Raw genomic sequence first — 22,208 nt, forward strand, 5'->3', positions numbered from 1 at the left:
CGGTTGTTGGTGTGGTGTTGACCTCTGTCGTTATTTGACTCGGTAGCTGGTTCAGTAGTGCGATTTAGAATATCCGGATGTCTATGTCTCGTAGAAATATTATGATGTACAAACTATGGACGAAATCGGTTACACCCTTCGAGAGTTATCGTGTGCAAGTATTGAACTTTTGTTAGGGAGATGAATCTGCAGATCCGTTCGATAGTTATCGTGCACTCCAAACACTACACATAGTGTCATACGGTGTTTTTTACATTTTTCCGATTATTTTCTCAGGAAGTATGGACTTGCCCCTGACAAAACTTGTACTGTCGTAATGGAGGCAACGAATACAAGTAATTTCAAAAAATCACTGCGATTCGAGAAGATGTATTAAGCTTCATTTTTCCGATTTTCCGATATATAGTGTGGGAGGTACCTGAAGGAGTCAACCGATAGGGTCCATTTTGGAACCCCATCTATGTCTCGTAGAAATTTTGCGATGATCAAAGTATAGATCAACTCTGTTACTGCCTTTGAGATTTATCGTGGGCACAATACACTGCACCCCGGTTATTTACCTCTCTGCTTAACTGCCTTTCCCGTTTAATTGCCTTACAATCTGAATCCCCAAAGTTTTTCATATAAATGAGTTCAAACTCTCCCGCTTAACTACTTTTCTATAAGTACCCAATTCGGATATTTGCCCGTCGAATATTTCCCCAAAAAGAATATTAACAATGTTTTTCTCGGTTTATTACCCCCAATGGTGTATTTATGAGAAAATCAATTTCGATGACTACGCGAATTGTGATGAAGATGTCCAGTGATATGTTATGGTGTTATGCTACCGATGACTAAATTTCTTATTGATTAAATAATATAACTTATGTATATATTTTTAGACTTTTTTACTATAGACCGTTTTGTTTTTTGGCGATTATGTTCTAATTGTTGTAATTTTTTGTAAGGCTGAGATGAGATTTTTGTAACTACCCACATGAGGTAGTAATGCGGGATTTTCCTAACTGCCTTTCCCGCATAACTGCCTCAATTTTTTGAAATTTTATGAAAGGTAGTTAACCGGGGTGAAGTGTATTACCAAACATTTTGAACTTTTGTGGTGGAGGTACCCGAAGGTGTAGACCGATATGAATCATCTTCAAACTTAAACTACTAAGTTTGGCCAAATATTGCGAAATCTAAATTTTGGAACAAATAAGCCGATCCGTTCGAGAATTATCGGACGTCTGACTGGATGGCTGGAGCACATGATAACTCTCGAACATCAATCGACACCATGTCCGATAGACCGATATGACCCATCTTCGAACTTAAACTAAGTTTAGACAATATATCATGAAAGCCAAATTTTGGAAACGAATCAGCTGATCCGTTCGAGAGTTATCATGTGTTCCAGCCAGCCATACAGACAGAAAGACAGACGTCTGAAATGGATTTCGTCCAAACATACTTGGGGTCTAAAACCATAATTTCGGTGAGACACATTTTTAGTTGTATCGAAATAAAATATACGAAATATTACTAAAGCCAAATTTTGGACCAAATCGGCTGATCCGTTCGAAATTTATCTTGTGCTTCAGCCAGACAGAAAGACATACGTACGGACATGAATCGACACTCTGTCCGATAGACCGATACGACCCATCTTCGGACTTAAACTAAGTTTGGACAAAAATATTACGAAAGCAAAATTTCGGACCGAATCGGCAGATTCGTTCGGGAGTTATCGTGTTCTCCAGCCTGCCTGACAGACAGAAAGACAGATGTACTGACATGAATCGACACCAAATTGTCTGATTTGGATTTCGTCCAAAAACACTGGGGGTCTAAAACCATAATTTTTGGCCTAAAGGCTGAGGGTATAACAAAAGCTGAGAAAAAATGCACCAGAAGTAAGATGATATTTTTATATCTTCAGCCTTTAGGTTGACCCTTCGATGAAAATGTGCCTCATCGAAATAATGGTTTTAGACCCCAAGTATGTTTGGACGAAATGTGTTTCAGACAATTTGGAGTCGATCTAGCCATGTCCGTCCGTCTATCTGTCTGTCCTGCTGGCTGGAGCGCACGATAAATCTCGAACGGATGAACCGATTCGGTTCAAATTTTGGCTTTCGTAATAATTAGCCCAAACTTAGTTTAAGTTCGAAGAAGTTCGAAGATGAGCTACATCGGTCCACTCCTTCCAGTACCTGGCCCACAAAAGTTCGAAAATGTTCGGAAAGTTTGTGCGCACCATAACTCTTGAAGGGAGTGACCAATTTGGTCCATACTTTGTATAGTGTACACTTTCTACCAGAGTAATATGAGGTTCTAATATGGTCTCAATAGGTCCACTCCTTCGGGTACCTCCCACACAAAATTTCGGAAAAATTCAGTTTAGGGCCATCTCTCGAATCGCTTTGATTTTTGTTTTAGCAACTTGTATTCACTGCCTTCCATACGACGGTACAAGTTTCATCAGGGGCAAGTCCATACTTCCTGAGAAAATAGCATGAAAGTTGCAAAAAACTCCTATGACACCGTGTAATGTGGTTGGAGCGCACGGATCTGCCGATTCGGTCCAAAATATGGTCTTAGTAATATTTTGTCCAAACATAGTTTAAGTTCGAAGATAAGCAATATCGGCCCACTCCTCCAGGTACCTCCCCCACAAAAGTTCAAAATTGTTCGGAAAAATTGTTCGTACGGTAACTTTTGAAGGAAGTGGCCGAATTGGTCTATACTTTAAACATCCTAATATATCTACCAGATATAGATCAGGTTCAAATATGGACTATATTTGTCCACTCTATCCGGTACCTCCCACACAAAATTTCGGATAAGTTCACTTTAAGACCTGATATCGAATCACTTTGATTTTTGTTGAAGCAACTTGCATTCGCTGCCTCATTTACGATGGTAAAAGTTTTTTTAGGGGCAAGTCCATACTTCTTGAGCAAACAGCCCGAAGAGTGTAAAAACCCCCTGTGGAACCATATGTTGCGGCTGGAAATCCACTTCCATAACGGTCAATGTTGATCCATTCCTTTTAGTATCTCCTCCGCAAAACTTTTGATCTTTAATCCTAATCAACATTTTTGTCTGTTCAAACGCCCAAAATTTTTAAAACCCCTTAAATACATACGTATTTTGGGAAAAAATTGTTTCAATATACACAGGCTGAGGGTATATCTCTGTCGGCAAAGCCGACTGAAACTTTTTTACTTGTTTACATGTTAGAATGTCCAGCGCCATTCTAGTTAAGCTTAATGATATCACCGTGCAATATTTTTAAGGTAATCTTGTGCAAAGAATTCGTACTGTGGATTTTCTGAAAGTACATACCCAAACGACAAGAGACCCTAGTTGGGTTTTGTTGTGTCAGATTCAGCTCGGATTTTATGGCTTTATCTAAACATGGTTAAGTATTGAGTTTTTAAAGAAATTCGGGGCTGTATCTCTGAAACCAATGCGAATCTTTTTCTGACCTCTGAAGTAAATTTGTAGATAAGGACAAGAATAAAATATTTGGAGAAATAAAGAAGTCGAAAAACTACATTTATTGCCTCAAATTTCAAAATATATGCAAAAATGTCATAATTTTGGTGCATTTCGCACCGTATCTCGAAAACCGTAATTTTTATACCCTACACCACTATGTGGGGAGGGTATTATAAGTTGGTTTTGGTCAAAAAGTTTGTAACGCATCGAAATAATGGTCGTAGACCCATACTTATATATCAAGCTTTTTGTAGAAAATTAACTTATGCTGAAACTGAGGTATGGGGTATTGTAACTCGCGATCAGTTTTACTATACCATAACTTTTGACCGCATTTCGGCAAAATAAACTGTTTTAGCCCGATTCACCGAGGGGTTTCTTAAAATAATAATTTGAGCGGAAGCTGTGGTCGTACTAATGTAAAAAAATCGGAAAAAAATCGTTGAAATAAACGAGTTTCATTATGTTATTTTCCAATTAGTGGTTTTACAACACAATGTAGAGCTTAATGCTCAAAGGAGAAGTTAAAGAGCACACTTCAGAGTTGAAGTTTCTAATGTATGATTTTTTAATATATCCACTGTATCTACCTCAAACGGATGCTGACATTTTGAAACCTGAAAAATGGGGTTTTTTGAATTTTTGCTCTAATCGGGACGCGCAGCAGGTTTTCCCTAAAAGCTTATTATTGGATTGTAGTACTCGCGATTTCGCCTTTTTTAATGTATAACATGAGGGTGTAGCCCTCACAGGATCACAGTAATCTGCGCCTAAACACGAAATTTTTGTGCGTAAATTTTTCTCAAAAACCTATTTTTTTGGTTTAAAATTTACAAACGTCATTGGATTTCCGTGGAAACCCGCGTAAATTTAGTTTTTTTTTTACGTTCTGAATCTAACAAGCCACGACGCGTAAAAATCTATCCACTAGATCGGCGGATATGATACCCCTCAAATTTCGAAAATATGCAAAAAATTATTTTGAAAATATCGCATATTAAAACGCCTTTTGGATGTGTCAGTTCTACTTAAATAAATAGATCGATACGCGTGTTTGAACTGCGCGAAAACAGATATTTCAAAACTATCGCTGATCCAGAGATATAATAGATTTTTTCTAAAAATTAAGTGCGATGTTACATCCACGGTTCTTGATGGATCGCATTGAAACGGCACAGAAGGATGTATGTTTTAATGGTGATTATTGAAATCGGATGCGCATAAAATGTAAATGAACTTCGCGGAAATTATGACCATTTTACTGTATTTTGCCCCCTTAATGCAGCAGATGCTACATCGTGGCCGCCAAATAGAATTTGACAAACTGTACATCAAATAAAAGGGATTGATTCCCTGTGTTGGAAAATCGGATGCGCATCATCATTTTCATAATTACGCGGTTTATATGCGTCTCAAATTTGTAATATTCAATATAACATTATTTTAACGTTATGCCACAATTGAAATTCCTTGTGATTTAATATAAGGTTCTAATAATATTATCCAATAGGAAAACTATAAGCGAAAAATTTGTTACAACGGAATATCATCATTATTGCGTGAAATTTTGACGAAAATGCCGAAGAACTCAAACATTTTTTCTCCAAATTTTCCTATAAAACCATAAAAAAATAAAATTAGAATAATATGATTTTAATTTTTTCGTAATATTTTCTTCGTATTTTTGCAAATAACACGAATACTATAGCTCCAACTTTCACAACTTAGGTTTCATTTTATTCCTCAAAATGTCTGGATGCTGTTATAATTTTTTTATATATTTTTCGTAAGTATGAGCGCTATTGTTTCAAAAATATGTTTGTAAATACGTGAAATTTTTTAACAAATTTGATTTTTCGCGAATCCATTGAGACTTTGCGATTATTTTTTGCATCATCGCAAAGGGTACGAATTCAGTTAACGATAATAGGATACAACAGCTAACTATATTAAGCCGCGATTTTTTAGAATTTTTTTTATTATCATAATTAAAACGGTCATATCTTTTGCGCGCAACGATCAAAGTTAGTAACGAAAACAGATTTGGAATGCTGATATGTACCAAAAATCATTGATGTAGTATCAAAAATTTTTTTTGATTTTTTTGAAATGGAAAAGACAATTTTAGGCATTTTTCCTGATATACCAAAATGAATGTCTCGACGAGCTGAGTCGATCTGGCTATGTGTGTCCGTCCGTCAGTCCGTCCGTCTGTCCGTCTGTCCATCTAAACCTTGTAATCACGCTACAGGTCGCAATTTTGATCGGATCGTCACGAAATTTCGGATGTTGATGGGGGTCCCGGAGGGGAAGAAGCCTATTGATTTTGGTGATGGTCGGATAATATTTAGGGGTCTGAATGGGCAAAAAACTTATGTGGATAAATAGACAACGTTTTCTTCCAAAGCGAATATCTCAGCTACTATATGGGGTATACCAAAAGTACAACCTTACAATGAAATTAGAAAATATCACCTTTCTAATGATGTAAAGTAGGTTCTCATAGGTAATCAAGCAACGAAGATATGGCAATAGTCGCAAATAAAACCCAACTTTTTATTTTTGCGATTTTAATTATAATGACGAATATCACAGCGTTGGTTGTGGACTGTCCAAAAGCAAAGCCTGCCGATGAAAGTAGAAGATTTCATCTTTACAATGATGCAAACTATGTCGGCGTAGGTGACCAAATAACGGAGATATCGCAGTAGTCGGCAATACATCCCATTTATACGTTTTTTTGGAAATCATGCTGCAGGTCGCAATTTTGATCGGATCGATTTTGGTGATGGTCGGATATTATTTAGGGCCGGAATTGGCAAAAAACTTATTTGGATAAAAAGACAACGTTTTTTTTCGAAAGCGAATATCTCAGCTTCAATAAGGGGTATAACAAAAGCATAACATGACAATGAAAGTAGAAAATATCACCTTTCTAATGATGTTAGCTGATCAAACAACGAAGATATGACAATAGTCGTAAATAAAACCCAACTTTTCATTTTTGCAATTTTAATTATAATGACGAATATCACAGCTTTGTTTGGGGACTTTCCAAAAGAGCCTGGCTATGAAAGTAGAAGATCCTATCTTTACCATGATGCAAACTGTGTCGGCGTAGGTGACCAAATAACGGAGATATCGCAATGTCGGCAATACATCCCATTTTTAAATTTTTTTGGAAATCACGCTACAGGTCGCAATTTTGATCGGATCGTCACGAAATGTTGAGGGTTAATGGGGGTCTCACAGATGAAAAAGCCTATTGATTTTAGTGATGGTCGCATAATATTTAGGGGTCATAATGGGCAAAACCCTTATTTGGATAAAAAGACAACGTTTTTTTTCAAAGCGAATATCTCAGCTTCTTTATGGGGTATACCAAAAGCAATTCGACATCACCAACATCAATATGCTTCTACACCTTTTTCAGATGTAATTCGAATTATTTTAACTGTAATTCGAGAATTCTATTTGTAATTCGTAACATTTCAGTTGTAATTCGAGAATTCCATTTGTAATTCGAATTACTCCATTTGTAATTCGAATTAATTTATTTGAAATTACAAAGGAAATCATTCGAATTACAAATGGAATAATTCGAATTATAAATGGAATAATTCGAATTACAAATGGAATATTTCGAATTACAAATGGAATAATTCGAATTACAAATGTAGTAATTCGAATTACAAATGGAATTCTCGAATTACAACTGAAATGTTACGAATTACAAATATAATTCTCGAATTACAATTAAAATAATTCGAATTACATCTGAAAAAGGTGTAGAAGCATATTGATGTTGGTGATGTCGATAGTAGTCAAATATAAAATTAAATATTAATTTTTTTGGTGATAGGTGAAAACTTTCGTATCTCGCTAAAAGAAATGTTTTCGAGTGAAAAGATAAAGCACAGAGGTAGTGGTGTAGGGTATCACATAGTCGGCCCCGTACCGACTATAGCCTTTTCTCACTTGTTTCTGAATATTTTCTTTCAGAAAAATATTCCCTGGAATGTAATACACAACTCTTCAGAACATGTCATTGTTGTAAAATGACTCTATCCCGTTGTTTTCAGTACATTTTCAACGACGATTTAATAAAAATGTCAATAACGTAGTGAAATCCAAAATGGAAGAATAAACTGTTGGTGTGAATTGTCTTTGAAATACGTTGTAAAAGATATGATGCAAAATATCGCTGAAACAACATGAAGTAAGCATTTTAGGGTTTCAGAATGTTCTGAAGAATTGTTGAGAACTTTATTTGGAAGATTTTTGCAAAAGGTTACTTGGTTCATCTCCTAATATTTTAGTCGATACTGACTAGAATTTCAGCAATTATGTAAAATTTGCTATATTTTATAGATTTTGATGCCCTAGATGGAGTTTTTCTAATGTGTTTTTTTTTTAAGATAATTTCTACTAGTTTTGGGCTACAATATTGCTAAAGACAGCAAGGCCAAATTCCTATTCATTTCTGAGATAAAGGCCGGATAAATGCAAAAAAGTGTAGTTTTAGCCCGGTATAGATGAGGCCATAAAATCCGAACTGGATCTGACAGGACAATACCCTACTAGGGTTTTTGTAGTCTAAATATGTACTTTCAAAAAATGCACACAAGAAGTTGTTTGCATTTTCCGTGTTGCACAGTGTATTGGTTCTCCTTTTCTTTTTTCTTCAAATCTGAAAGATAGATCGATCAGGACCTGTAAGCCAACATCACACTTTAAACATTGTTGGAAATTCTGATATTGTCGTCCTTTCTTAAATCGCGGACCATAGAGCATGTTAGCACTTTGAAAACAATTTGTTTCCATAAGTTAATTTAATATTATGGATATATGATGATTATATAATTAATGTTATTTAATTATTATATAATTAATGTTATTTAATTATTATATAATTAATGTTATTTAATTATATAATAATTATGTTCGTAAAAAGTATCATTACATCATTGAAATTAAACAGATACACTCTCAACCTACTTTTGAACTTAAAACATAGTCATGTAATATAAAACAGAAACATTTTTACTTCGTTGTCTGTCTGTGGCAGCTGGGACAGACAGTTTTACACAAACATCTTGCTTACCACATGTCATATACAAGGAAAAGCCAAACGCACACACAGATACTTAGTAAAAGCTTTTCCTTTTTTTGCAGAAAAAAGAATAATGCAGATGAGTAAAATATAACCATTGTGTGCGTGTTCATTGTGTCTTTTGTGTATTGAAGTAAATTTTAATTGAAAATTCTTTTCCTGTTTCGTTGGTTTTCTTTCGCCGACTTGTCGAGAAAGTTTGCAAAATTTGTTCAAAAAGTTTTTGTTTTTCGTTCATCATAACCAAGGGTAAAGAGAATGTCGAGGAGTCGAGTCAAGAACTGCTTTGTGGCTGTAAAGCTGCTTTGCTTGGTGCACAATTCAGAGTTTGAAATGAAATGCCTTTGAGCCATATTCATTTTATGCAAAGTTAATGAAATGTATTTCATTCGTCTTCTCTTGGAAATGAAAAATATTCCCTTGGAGCATTTTCTTAACATTTTTTTTACCAATTTTCTCCGGTAAAACATAAATTTGCTAAACTATGGCAAGTCAATTAAAGTTATGATGTTTATTTTTGGTGGTGAACCATTTTTGAGAAGTTCTTTGTTTGCTAGAAGCTCCACTTGGAGTGATAAACATATGTATGTACATTAATAATGTATATAAGTGAATCAACTAAAATGACAAAATTGTTCTTCAGAAAATGATTAAAAAGAATTTATTTATTTGGTTAATGAGATCTTCGTTTTAGGTGACCTCCTTGCCCTCCTTGAATGGCAAAAATCTTCAACTGTGGCAAAAACCCCAAATTTGCCTTACATTTTCCGAATTTTTTCCCCATACCAAGCACTGCGGACTCTGCAGTCCCTAGATTATTTTAACTTTAAGTAAGTTAGCTCATTACAAACTCTCGAGTGCCGCCGAGGTACAATGGTACGCACCCGCCTTGCACGCTGAAGGTCGGGGGTTCGATTCCCCGGCCAGTCAACATCAAACATTTTTCAACGGTGGTAAAAACCCCTCAGTAATGTTGGCTACATTTCCTTGATTACTTAAGCCATGTAAAACTTCTATGCAAGCGGTGTCTTGGGACACCCCGTTCGGACTCGGCCATAAACTGTAGGTCCCATATCAGTCAGCTAGTATGAATCGGGGTGTACTCATTGATATGAGAGAAGTCTACCTTGTCCCTTCCGGGATGGTTGTGCAACAATTATATACAATACAAACACAATACATGTACAATACAAGGACAAATATATTTGTGTTTGTCACATCCGCATCTTCACCCATATCCAACCTTCAGTGGGATGTAATAGATGTCAGGAGTGGGGTGCATCTAAGTGGTTGCTCTGGACTTGCCCACGTGAGGGACTACGACAGGGACCATGTTGCTGCACGCTGTGTGAATACAGTCCCCAGTGAGGCGTCATCGGATTAAGAAGCTCCCTTGTCATTTGATTATGAGACTCCCCCGCAGTCCCCTCGACAACAACCGCACATGCAGCCGTTAACACCAGCCGTTGTTGTCCCAATCCCGGAAAATGCATCCTTTTTGCAATTTAATTGCAATGGACTCCGAGGTAATATCGAGAAAATAGTAGATTGCATGATTCGGAGGAATATCAAGGTCGCTGCGGTGCAAGAAACCAAGCTCAACAACAACTGTAGCTTACAACGCATGGTTACAACGTGCTAAGGAAGGATCGCACCAGAAGTGGAGGTCGGGATTAGTTTTCCTATTGCAGCAGTCTGTCCAATACAGACCTATCTCGCTTGAGCCTGTCTCTAATGACCCGTACATGGGATGTATGGGGGTAGCAGTCAGGTGTGGAATTGTCGAGATAGAGTTGCTGAACGTATACATCCCGCCGAGAAATAGCTGTATCTCAGATTACGTGCCTAATATTAGCCCGCTTTTGGAAGGTCATAATCGTCTGGTCCTGGGAACTTAAATGCGCATCATGAGATGTGGCATTCGGCCCTCGGCAACGATCAGAGAGGTACAGCGTTAGCTGAGCAGATTGACAGCTCTACGTTTTGCACGGTCAATGAGGACGCCCCTACCAGAATTAGAGGAGAGTTTCACAGCTCGCCAGACATAACCATCGTGTCACCTGGTCTGACAAATGACGTTACCTGGCAACCCGTCATTTCCCTTGGATCAGACCATCTCCCCATAATTGTCTCCATTAGCAGACCACCCGATTTCATTACCTCTGAACCCCGCACATTCGTCAATCATAAGAAGGCTGATTTGCGGGGTTTCAGAGAGTTCACCAATCACCGCTTCAGATAACTGCCCAATCCTTCTGATGTTCGGGTAGCGGAAACGACGTTCCGAGACATCATCACTGCTGCAACTGCTCGGCATATCCCTGCTGGTCGAATACCCGAAGTAAGACCAAACTTCCCAGCAGAGACGACGGGGTTTGCAAATGAGCGTAATGAGCTTCGCCGACCCAACCCCAAGGACCCCAGAGTCAGGGAGCTGACACTGGAAGTTAACAGACTGGTCGGCGAACATAAGCGGAACAAGTGGTTAAATCATCTGAAGAGTTGCAACATTGGAGCCGGTATAGGTGAATTGTGGGCAACGGTTAAGTCACTGACCCGAAGAGGTTGACTGACCCCAAGATGTGCGCAAGTTATTTCAATCGACAGTCTGTTGAGCACCCCAAGAGTGACGGGGCGAAGAGAAGAGAAGAAGCAGGAACCACCACAGTTTACAATGGATGATGTTGCCAATGCCATCAGGAACGCTAAATCATCCAAAGCTTTGGGCTCTGAAGGAATCTCCATGGTAATGCTGAAGCAGCTGGATGAGCCGGGAGTGGAGAATCTCACTAAAGTTCTCAACTTGTCGCTATCCATCCTCATTGTTCCCGAAGTCTGGAAAATGGGCAGGGTGGTCCCACTACGGAAGCCCAGCAAGGATGCCAGCAAAAGTTAATCGTACAGACCGATTTCGCTTTTGTCGCAGGTAGCAAAGACCCTTGATGCCTTAGTCCTCCCCAGTATCAGAAATAGCTATCATGTTGCCGATCATCAGCATGGATTCCGTAAGCGGCACAGCACGACAACTGCGCTGAACGCCATTACCACACATATTTGTCAAGGACTCAACCAGAGACGGCCGTGCGATAGAACAGTGATGGTGGCGCTTGACTTATCAAAAGCCTTTGATACAGTCAGGCACTCCACGCTGTTTGAGGACATTGAGCAGACAACCCTCCGGCCAAGCATGAAACGTTGGATAGTCAATTATATAGGGTGTTTTTTAAGCTAGATAAAACTTTAAATTGTAAAAAGTAACACAAAAAATTAAATTTTGATGAAACTTTTTTTATTTGTTTCAGTATACTGTGACAAATCATCATGAATAGACTCACGCTTGAACAACGCTACGAAATTATCCAAATTTACCTTGAAAATCAGTCGTCGATTCGCGCAACTTATAGACGACCTCGTCATTTGTATGGCGTTCAGCGATGAGGCGCATTTTTGGCTTAACGGGTTTGTTAATAAGCAAAATTGCCGCATATGGAGTGAGACCAATCCACAAGAGACCCTACAGGCTCCATTACATCCAGAAAAATGCACCGTATGATGCAGTTTTCACGCTGGTGGCATCATCGGACCTTATTTCTTCAAAAATGGGGCCGGAGCTCGCGTTACTGTCAATGGAGATCGTTATCTCACCATGATCAATGATTTTTTGTTTGCAAATATGGATGACATTGATCCGGAGGAGATGTGGTTTCAACAGGATGGCGCTACGTGCCATACGGCGAACGCAACCATCGACTTACTGAAATCAAAATTTGGCGATAAGTTGATTTCGAGAATTATTTCCTAATTATTGATGCCTTGGAGGCCAGCATTGTTCGTGTTATTCGTGACATACGGCCAGCAGTGCTCGAAAAAGTGGCCAAAAATTGGACGTCCAGAATGCACTTCGTTAAGAATAGCCGCGGTGCCCATATGCCCGAAATCATTTTCAAATGTTAATGTCAGGTATTGATCTTTCGAATAAAAAAAAAATTATTACACTTTAATTTTTTGTGTTATTTTTTACAATTTCAAGTTCTATCGGGCTTAAAAAAAACACCCTTGGACTCCAGTCGTACGTGGAATTCAGGAACAAGAAGAACAAACCCCGTAGAGTGAAACAGGGAGTTCCCCAAGGTGGGGCGATATCTCCAGAACTTTTTAACCTCTACCTCTCCTGTATTCCGCCCCCTCCAGGCGGCATCGAGATCGTAACGTATGCGGATGATTGCACTATCCTGGCGTCGGGTACCTATCCCGATGACATCTGTATGAGAGTGAACAACTATTTATGCGATCTTACCACCTTTTTCTATTCGAGGAATATGCAGATTTCCGCCACAAAATCAACAGCCACTCTGTTCAACACATGGACAGCGCAGTTTGGAAGAGAATTGAATGTCATGACCGACAGTAGCAGAATTCCGACCACAAACTGCCCCAAAATCTTAGGGGTCACATTCGACACTACATTAACGTGGTGCGCGCACGCCACAGCTATCTGTGACAAACTGAAAAGTAGGAGCAAGGTCCTCAAGTCCCTAGCCGGCAGCACTTGGGGTGCAGATAAAGAAACCTTGTTGACCAAATATAACGCGATAGGTCGGTCTGTGGTAAGCTAAGCGGCGCCAGTCTGGTCCCCGAGATTATGTGATACGAATTGGAAAAAGATCCAAACTTGCCAGAATGCCGCCCTGAGAACAGCAACAGGGTGCCACCTCGAGTCTTCAGTGGACCATCTACATGAGGAGGCAAAAATTCTTCCAGTAAAGCAACATAATGAGATGCTTTCGTTGCAGTACTTGCTTGGTTGTTACCGTGTTAGCCATCTTAATCACCATCTTGTGGGTAGGCCCGACACATTCAGGCAGATCAGGAAAGATATCCATGCTCTAGAGGGAGAGGTCCAACGATACAGGAGAGAACCCCTAAGTCAACAAGCATATTAAGCAGGTTTGAATAGCATTCACACGGACGCAGTTGCCAAGGCCTTAAGCAATTATAGTGCGAATAAAGTACTCGGAATACATCCCCCATCTATCGCAGCTGAGGAGCGTCAGCTGTCACTACAAACCAGAGTAGTTTTGGCTCAACTACGCTCGGGATATTGCAGTCGCCTAAATTCTTATTGGGCGGAAATCGATCGTGCCGTGCAAGACATCTGCCCAGTATGCGGCATGGCCCGCACGACACAAAACACCTTTTCAACTGCCCAGCCAAACCTACTCATCAAACTCCAGCGGATCTGTGGTTACATTCCATCGAAGCAGCCACTTTCCGTCGACACGCGAGTTTTTTTTTTTTTTTTTTTTTGTTAACAAAATAAAGAACAGATGGTGGTGCACACATGCACATGTAAGCGTTTGAACAACCCTTAATGTTCGTATGCGTGGCACATTGTATACGGCAACAAATCAGAAGTTCGCATGATCAAATCCAGCAGAGAGCAAAATGAAATAAAAATATAAAGTGTGTTGAAATTAGAGGGGTTTGTTTTTCTTTTCTTTCGTTTTTTCATAGCTGGTTGTTTTTTCTGGGGGAGGGTTACTAACCCGACGCCCAAACCCAAGATTTTAACGTTCTTATGGGTGAATGCGCGGCACATGTTAGCTCACTGCCTTTTACGGGTGTTAAAGGCAGTTCCCCAGGTGACACCACGGGGAGGTCAGTGTCCACTTGCGATGAAAGAGGGACCAAGATAAATCCTGGGCTTTTCCATGTTAAAACCGGTCAGGATCGTTGCTTGGTATCTTCCATCCCCTACGTCACCCAATGCTGATGATATAGACATCATGGGCCGATCAGTAAAAGTCGTAACTGATACCTTTATAAAGGTCGAAGGAGAATCTGCTAAAGTGGGTCTGGCGGTAAACGGTGAGAAGACCAAGTTGATGGTGTCGACGCGCAATGCGTCCATTGAGCTCGGACCGACTGTGGAAGTTGGTTCCTATAATATTGAGGTAGTAAAAGACTTCGTCTACCTCGGCACCTCCGTAAACACAACAAACGACATCAGTTGTGAAATAAAAAGAAGAATTGTATTGGCCAACAGATGCTACTTTGGTTTAAGTAAGCAGTTTAAAAACAAAGCCACATCTCGTCAAACAAAAATAACGCTCTACAAAACACTGATACTACCCGTGCTGATGTATGGCTCCGAAGCCTGGGTACTTGCGCAAGCAGATATGACAGTGCTTGGTGTGTTTGAGAGAAAAATTCTTCGAAAGATCTACGGACCAATCTGCGTTGACTGTGAATATCGACGTCGCATGAACCACGAGCTGTATCTGCTATACAACGACATCAGTATAGTTAAACGTAGCGAGATGCAGCGATTGCGTTGGCTAGGCCATATCATAAGAATGAGCGATGATTAACCCGCTAAAAAGGCGTATAATTACGGACCGCTTGGCGGTGAACGCAGAATTGACAATCCAAGAAACATCCTAAAATCTATGTTATCACAACTAAAATGTTGTTTCTTCAAAAACCAGGCGGACAAGGATTTGTTCGAAGAAGCATTTACATTCCGTACTCCTGGAATTTTTTTGCAGTCCGTTTTACTTCTTAGTGTTCAAACTTTGCCAGCTCTACTCACCCCTTAGTTCTCCGTAACTATTTACAGTTCCCTCCCATGTGTCCTTCCCAAAATTATTATAGTTTGTTGAATAATATAATAAATCCCTCAGGGTTTCGTGACAATGTCACATCTTTAGCTATTTTCATATATTTTTTGTTTGGGTCTCTAACTCAAACCATTTATATATGGAAATCTTGTATAAACACAAACGTTCATACAAACACATCTTATATTCAACAACAAAAACAAGATTTGAAGAAAATATTTGTCGAAATCGAATCAATAGAAATAATCTGTATTTGGTTTGCCATTGTTAACGTGTCAGTGGCGCAAATGGTTAAGGTAGCCTATTCAAGGTTACCACATCTTGAATGCATTAACGACACTCCTCCCCTACTTTCTCCAGTTGCTATTAAACGTTTGCAATGTGGTTTCATTTGTTTAAATCATTGGATTAATGGCCATTGAATTCATCCGTATTTTGATGATCATTTACCACTAAAGTATGTAAAATTTTTTAATAAAAAAAAAATACTGAAAGTTCTAGAAGAGGTGTTCTTTAAGATTTTGTAGTGATTGGACAAAAACGTTTTGCAGTTTCTGTTAAAATTTATTCATAACATTTTATATTTATTTTATAAAAGCAAAAAATACCTTAGAACCACTGTCTCATTCACAATAAATCATTTCGATGTTTGTATTCATCCTTTAACCTCCTACTCGTACGCCACAGAGATATATTATATGTGACTTAAGGCAATTTCAAGGACACTGTTATCATCAAGAATTCACAAAGCAATAAAGAAGAAACAAGAAAAAAAAAACACAAGAGAAAACCCTCCTTTACACTAGTGATTATACTAAGGAGGGCTACGCAATTCAAAAAGAATAAAATTGTGTATGTTTGTGTGCTTCCAAAAGAAGAGTTGCATGAGCACCCACAATAATCAACGAAGGTTACGGTGGAAAACCTTGAAATTTGTTGTTAAATTTTTTGTGGTATTTTTATCCATATTTTTAAGTTTATTTCTTATCAATTCTTCCAAGGAAATATTTTATATTTGGTTGGTATTATTGGTTAATATTCTTACCCTCACAGGTCAGCCTTGGGAATTATACTGAAAATAAAAAAAAAAAAAAACAAATCACAATTCAGTATTAATGAGTCAAATTTTAATAGGATGTTATATCAATTTAAAATAGAATAAGTCAGCTTTGCCAACAGCTAAATACGCTCAATATATGGCTGAAAAAAACAAACAAAATAAGAAAGTACTATTCGGCTGTGTTGATGGAAATATACCGTTAGAATAGGCACCGTGAATACAACCTTCTGCAAAAAATCAAATTGATCAGTGAAGATTCCTCGCACTGCATTTTTCCACAAATTTTGTGAGGAATGTACGCGAAGGACGGGACAGATAATCTTTATATTTCAAACTGACACATGACTGGACGAAGTAAAATGAAGTGTAAAGTGTAGACTAATCAGAGTTATCTTGCGGTTTTTATACCCTCCACCATAGTATGGAGGGTATATTAAGTTTGTTTTTTCATTTGTAACGCATTGAAATACTCATTTGCGACCCTATAAAGTATATATATTCTTGATCAGGGTAAAATTCTGAGTCGATCTGTGCACGTCCATCCGTCCCACTATAGGTCAAACAGCCCATTTTACTGGCCAAAAGTCAGATTTCGCACTTTGTATTTTCACTTATTTTGTGTTACTTTCTTGTAAGAAACACTTCAAATATAATAAAAATAAATTTCGTTTTTGTATGAGAAATTATACCGTTACATGGCAGGCTCCCAAATATGTATTATCCAAATATCCTTAAAAACTTGTTAATGAAATATATTTACTTGTATACGTTCAGGGTGAAACAAAATCACAATATTAGCATAAGTAACGATTTGATTAGAAAGTGTTCGATATCTATTTATCAAAAATGCCCTCCTATATGTATAAATATTTATTAAATGGGCGTTAACTTTGAATTTTCGAAGAAAGAAGAACATTTTGAGGTTATGTACGCTTTTAAAGTCTCGGCAACGTTCGGCAATGAAAGTGAAAATTGAAATTGGTTCATTAACTCGTGCCGAATGCAGAAAATTTTATGTGATTTTGCGTAAATTTGCTCGACAAGAATTATACTACTTTTTTAAGGTTACCAAATTTTCCATAATATTGATTTTTTTGAAGTCAGGGTTAAACCTCTTACCAAATAATGTTAGCCAAATTGGAGTCTACAACATTCTGCTGTGTTCTAAAGTCAAATTATTTACAAATCTTTTATAAATATATACAGTTATAGTCAAAATATGTCACATCATATTGTGGGATTTTCAAGGTAATAATTCACATTAAAACTAAAACGAAACACAACCAAAAAGCTTCTGAACTTATCGGACGTCGATGCATTCAATTCTGTAGATAAATAACAGACCTTCCAGTTTTTGTCCCCAAAGGGTTAAGGTACCAGTTGTGTATTTGGTCCATAAAGGGATAATTTTTTGGACCACGTTGTTCCATTTTTCTCCCTGAATCTAAAAACGCTATATTAACTTAAACCAAATACTTGTTTTAACTTTAAGACTTTTGGCCAATGAAATGGCCCGTTTGACCTATAGTGCGTCCGTCCGTCTGTGGTAATCACTCTAGCATCCAAAAAAATGGCGATAGGACGCTGAAATTTTGGGAAAATGCGTATTTTGTTTGCAGGCAGGTCAAGTTCGATGATGGGCTATATCGGTCCACGTTTTGGTATAGCCCCCATATAACGGTATCCCCCGATTTACGGTATTTTGACGGTTTTACCTACATTTTCAGACCGATTTAGCTATATTTTGACATTTAGGGTTCTTAAGTGGCAATAAAAATACATAACAAAAGTTGTGGACATAGGTCCACGTTTTGGTATAGCCCCCATATAACGGTACCCCCCGATTTACGGTATTTTGACGGTTTTACCTACATTTTCAGACCGATTTAGCTATATTTTGACATTTAGGGATCTTAAGTGGCAATAAAAATACATAACAAAAGTTGTGGACATCGGTCCACGTTTTGGTATAGCCCCCATATAACGGTATCCCCCGATTTACGGTATTTTGACGGTTTTACCTACATTTTCAGACCGATTTAGCTATATTTTGACATTTAGGGTTCTTAAGTGGCAATAAAAATACATAACAAAAGTTGTGTACATAGGTCCAAGTTTTGGTATAGCCCCCATATAACGGTACCCCCCGATTTACGGTATTTTGACGGTTTTACCTACATTTTCAGACCGATTTAGCTATATTTTGACATTTAGGGTTCTTAAGTGGCAATAAAAATACATAACAAAAGTTGTGTACATAGGTCCAAGTTTTGGTATAGCCCCCATATAACGGTACCCCCCGATTTACGGTATTTTGACGTTTTTAGCTACATTTTCAGACCGGTGTAGCTATAATTTGACATTTAGGGTTCTTAAGTGTCAATAAACTTATACAACAAAAGTTGTGGACATAGGTCCACGTTTTGGTATAGCCCACATATAACGGTACCCCTCGATTTACGGTATTTTGACGCTTTTAGCTACATTTTCAGACCGATTTAGTTATAAATTGACATTTAGGGTTCTTAAGTGCCAATAAATTTATATAACAAAACTAGTGGACATAGATCAATGTTTTGGAATAGCCCCCATATAACGTTACCGCCCGATTTCAGGTATTTTGACGATTTAAGTCGCATTTCTAGACCGAATTAGCTATAATTTGATATTTAGGGCTCTTAGTGACCAAAAAATTTATATTCGTAAAAATTATGAACATAGGAACATGTTTTGGTGTAGCCCCATACATGATTTTAGCTACAATATTAAACCGAACTAGCAGTAATTTGACATTTGAAGTTCTTAGTGGTCACAACACCTCTCCATCAAAAATTGTCAACATAGGTCCATGTTTGGGTACAGCTCCCACATAAAGGTACCTACCGATTTTCAGTAATTTGGCTGAACCGAACGTAGGTCCATGTTTTGGTATAGCCCCAAAACAAACCTCCCGATTTTCCGTATCTTAGCTTTATTTGTTGGACGAACTTTCTGTAATTTGAAATTTAAGAGCCAAGAAAAATTCTGCAACAAAAATTTTTCATTTAAGGTCATATTTTCGTATAGCCCACATACAGGGGTACCTCCGAACTAGCTGTTAATGACATTTGAAGTTCCCACGTTATGTACCGATTTTCGGTATTTTGGGGATTTTAACTACAATTTTTAACCGAATTAGGAGTTATTTGACATTAAAGGCTCCCATCAAAAACTGTCAACATAGGTCCATGTTTTATTATAACTCCTTCCTATATAAAGGTACCTCCCAATTTCTAGCCCACCAAAAATTGCCAACATACATAGTTAGATATAGGCACCATAAAAAGGGCCTCCAGAATGAAGCATTTTATGTACATTATCTGACATGTTAACGTACCCACCTAAAGTTGGGGACAGGAATGACAACTAATTATTCCATTTTAGTTCAGAATATTTTATGGTGGAGGGTATGAAAAGTTCGGCCCAGCCGAACTTAACCCTTTTTTACTTGTTCAATTTTAGTTGGTGCCGACAGTGTTTCTTGGATCATATAGGCCATTATATCAGGATGTAGAGACTTCTTTGGCGTAAAGGGGACTGCAATGAAAACCTGCTGAAAAAATTCAAAACGATCCGAGAGGAGCTCTTTAACTTTGCATTTTCCGAATTTTGTGTGGGAGGTACCCGAAGGAGTAGACCGATCTAGTACATATTCAACCCCAATCTATCGATCGATTGAGCCGTTTGAGAGTTATCATGCGCACCAGCTAGACAGACAGACGGACATGGCTAAATCGACTCCAAATTTTCTGTAAACGATTTCGTCCAAACATAATTCTTCTCTTTCGAGACGAGCTAATTCATCAGAAGTTTATTTTTTGTAAATGAAAAATAATGTCAGAGAAATTGCCATCACATACCACTACACTATATGCTTTAAACTTGGTGAGAGTGATCATCAGGTGTATCTTGTGCGGTAATCTGCCTCGTCTCGAAGGAGAAAAATAACAAAATTAAAGCACATGATCATCATCGCCTTGACAGGTAAACATAAAACAAACTAGATGAGCCAGGCTTAACAAACGTTCCAACATGAAAATTACAACCAAATGGTTTTTGTTGCGTTTTAAAAATAAACATATCCCAAAATTACCCAGTTGGAAGTTGTCTATGCTATGTGTCTTCAAAATTGTCTCCAATTCATTAAAGACGGCTCGATGACTCTTTGCGATCATCTACTACATTTTCACACAATTGACGCAAAACTCGTGCACGATAAGTTGAGCGACAAGGTAAGTGAACTTATCTTCATGGACGATAGAATGAACATTAACTTGTAAGACATTTTCGTTCAGAATGTCACACATCACACATGGAAGAGTTTGAAATTTTTCGTTGATGAAATGGTCATTGCAGATTCAATTTCCTACTGGGTAGTACAGTTACAAGTGACTGCGTGTGGGAGACAATTGCAGCTGCGTGGAAATAAAGTCCGCCCTGCAAAAAAAAAAAATCGTAAACGAATAAGATTGTTAGTGTTGGCAATGCCACATGCCTTAAAAATCCGTTGTATTGAATTCCAATAATAAATTCGGTATATATAGAACGAAAAATTTGAGGTAAGGGCATAGTCAGATTGCCGCACAAGATACTCCTGATGATCACTTTCACCAAGTGTGAAACATGTAGTGTAGTGGTTTGTGATGACAATTTCTGTGACATTCTTTTTCATTCACAAAAAAACCTTCTGATGAATTAGCTCGTCTCGAAAGAGACAAATAACAAAAAGAAAGTTTATTCTATTAAAGTCCTAAAAAAAGGTAACGCACAAACCACTTTGATTGTTTTGGAAAACTGCTACGAAATGTAGAAAAAATTCTCAAAAATATTTAAATATTTAAAAAAGATCCCACACAAAGCACTTTTAATTGATATGATATAAAATACATAATAATTTAACTGATGAGATCCAGTGGCGTGGATCGAAACTATAGTATTCCCCGCCTTACCCCTTGGCGAACAATGCCAAATCTTTTCCACTAATAAAATAGTTGTTTTAAAATATTAAAACAACAACAATGGGATTAAGCCAGACTATTTTGAAAAAACAAAATTGCAAACGCTATCCCAATAATAAAAAAACGCCACAATGCTTCATAATAATTTAAACAAATTAAGTTTCAGTGTTTTATTTAGAAATGCACTTAAAACTAGAAAATCATTTGTCGCTTAGCCTCAATAAATATATTCTTTCTCATGATGGAATCTCTCAAATAAAACGCTTGCCGTTTAATTTTGCCACCATTTATAATTTGAGAGTTTCCATCATGAGAAAGAATATATTTATTGAGGTACCATTGGGGACTCCAAATGCCAAGATACAGCCAATTCGGCCTAAAAATGAAGATAAAATCCTTAAAAAAATTTGAAATAGGGCCGTACCGCTATATGGGGGCTAAACCAAAACCTGGACCTATGTCCACAATTTTTAGTGGGGAAATTTCAGTACCATTGGGAACCCCAAATTACAGCCTATTCGGTTTAAAAATGAAGATAAAATCCTTAAAACACTTGAAATCAGGTGGTACCGCTATATGGGGGCTATACCAAAACCTGTACCTTTGTCCATAATTTTTAGTGAGGAAGTTTCCTTACCAATGGGGAGTCCCATTGCCAAGTTACAGCCAATTCGGCCTAAAAATTAAGATAAAATACTCATAATACTTGAAATCGGGTGGTACCGCTATATGGGGGCTATACCAAAACCTGGACCAATGTTCACAATTTTTGGAGGGGAAATCCCAAATTGGAAATCCCAAATGCCAAATGACAGCCACTTCGGGCAAAAATGAAGATAAAATCCTCAAAATACCTGAAATCGTGTGGTACCGCGATGTACCACATGTATTGTCATCCAAATCTGAAAAGTGTGCAAAGTTTTAGTTCGATG

The 22,208-nt window shown here is 37.8% G+C and overlaps 1 protein-coding gene across 1 annotated transcript in view; it reads right to left on the reverse strand.

Moving 5' to 3' along the window:
- The window catches only part of DopEcR (G-protein coupled receptor DopEcR), a 136,655-nt gene that overhangs the window by 68,033 nt on the left and 46,414 nt on the right, over positions 1 to 22,208 (reverse strand). Inside the window, exon 2 of the mRNA XM_073985718.1 lies at positions 16,265 to 16,291. The gene's annotated coding sequence lies outside the window, so the exon portion shown is untranslated. The remainder of the gene's footprint in view (positions 1 to 16,264; positions 16,292 to 22,208) is intronic.

Source organism: Musca autumnalis, unplaced genomic scaffold, assembly GCF_047663935.1.
Source record: "Musca autumnalis isolate F117 unplaced genomic scaffold, ASM4766393v1 scaffold_4, whole genome shotgun sequence".
NCBI lineage: Eukaryota > Metazoa > Arthropoda > Insecta > Diptera > Muscidae > Musca > Musca autumnalis.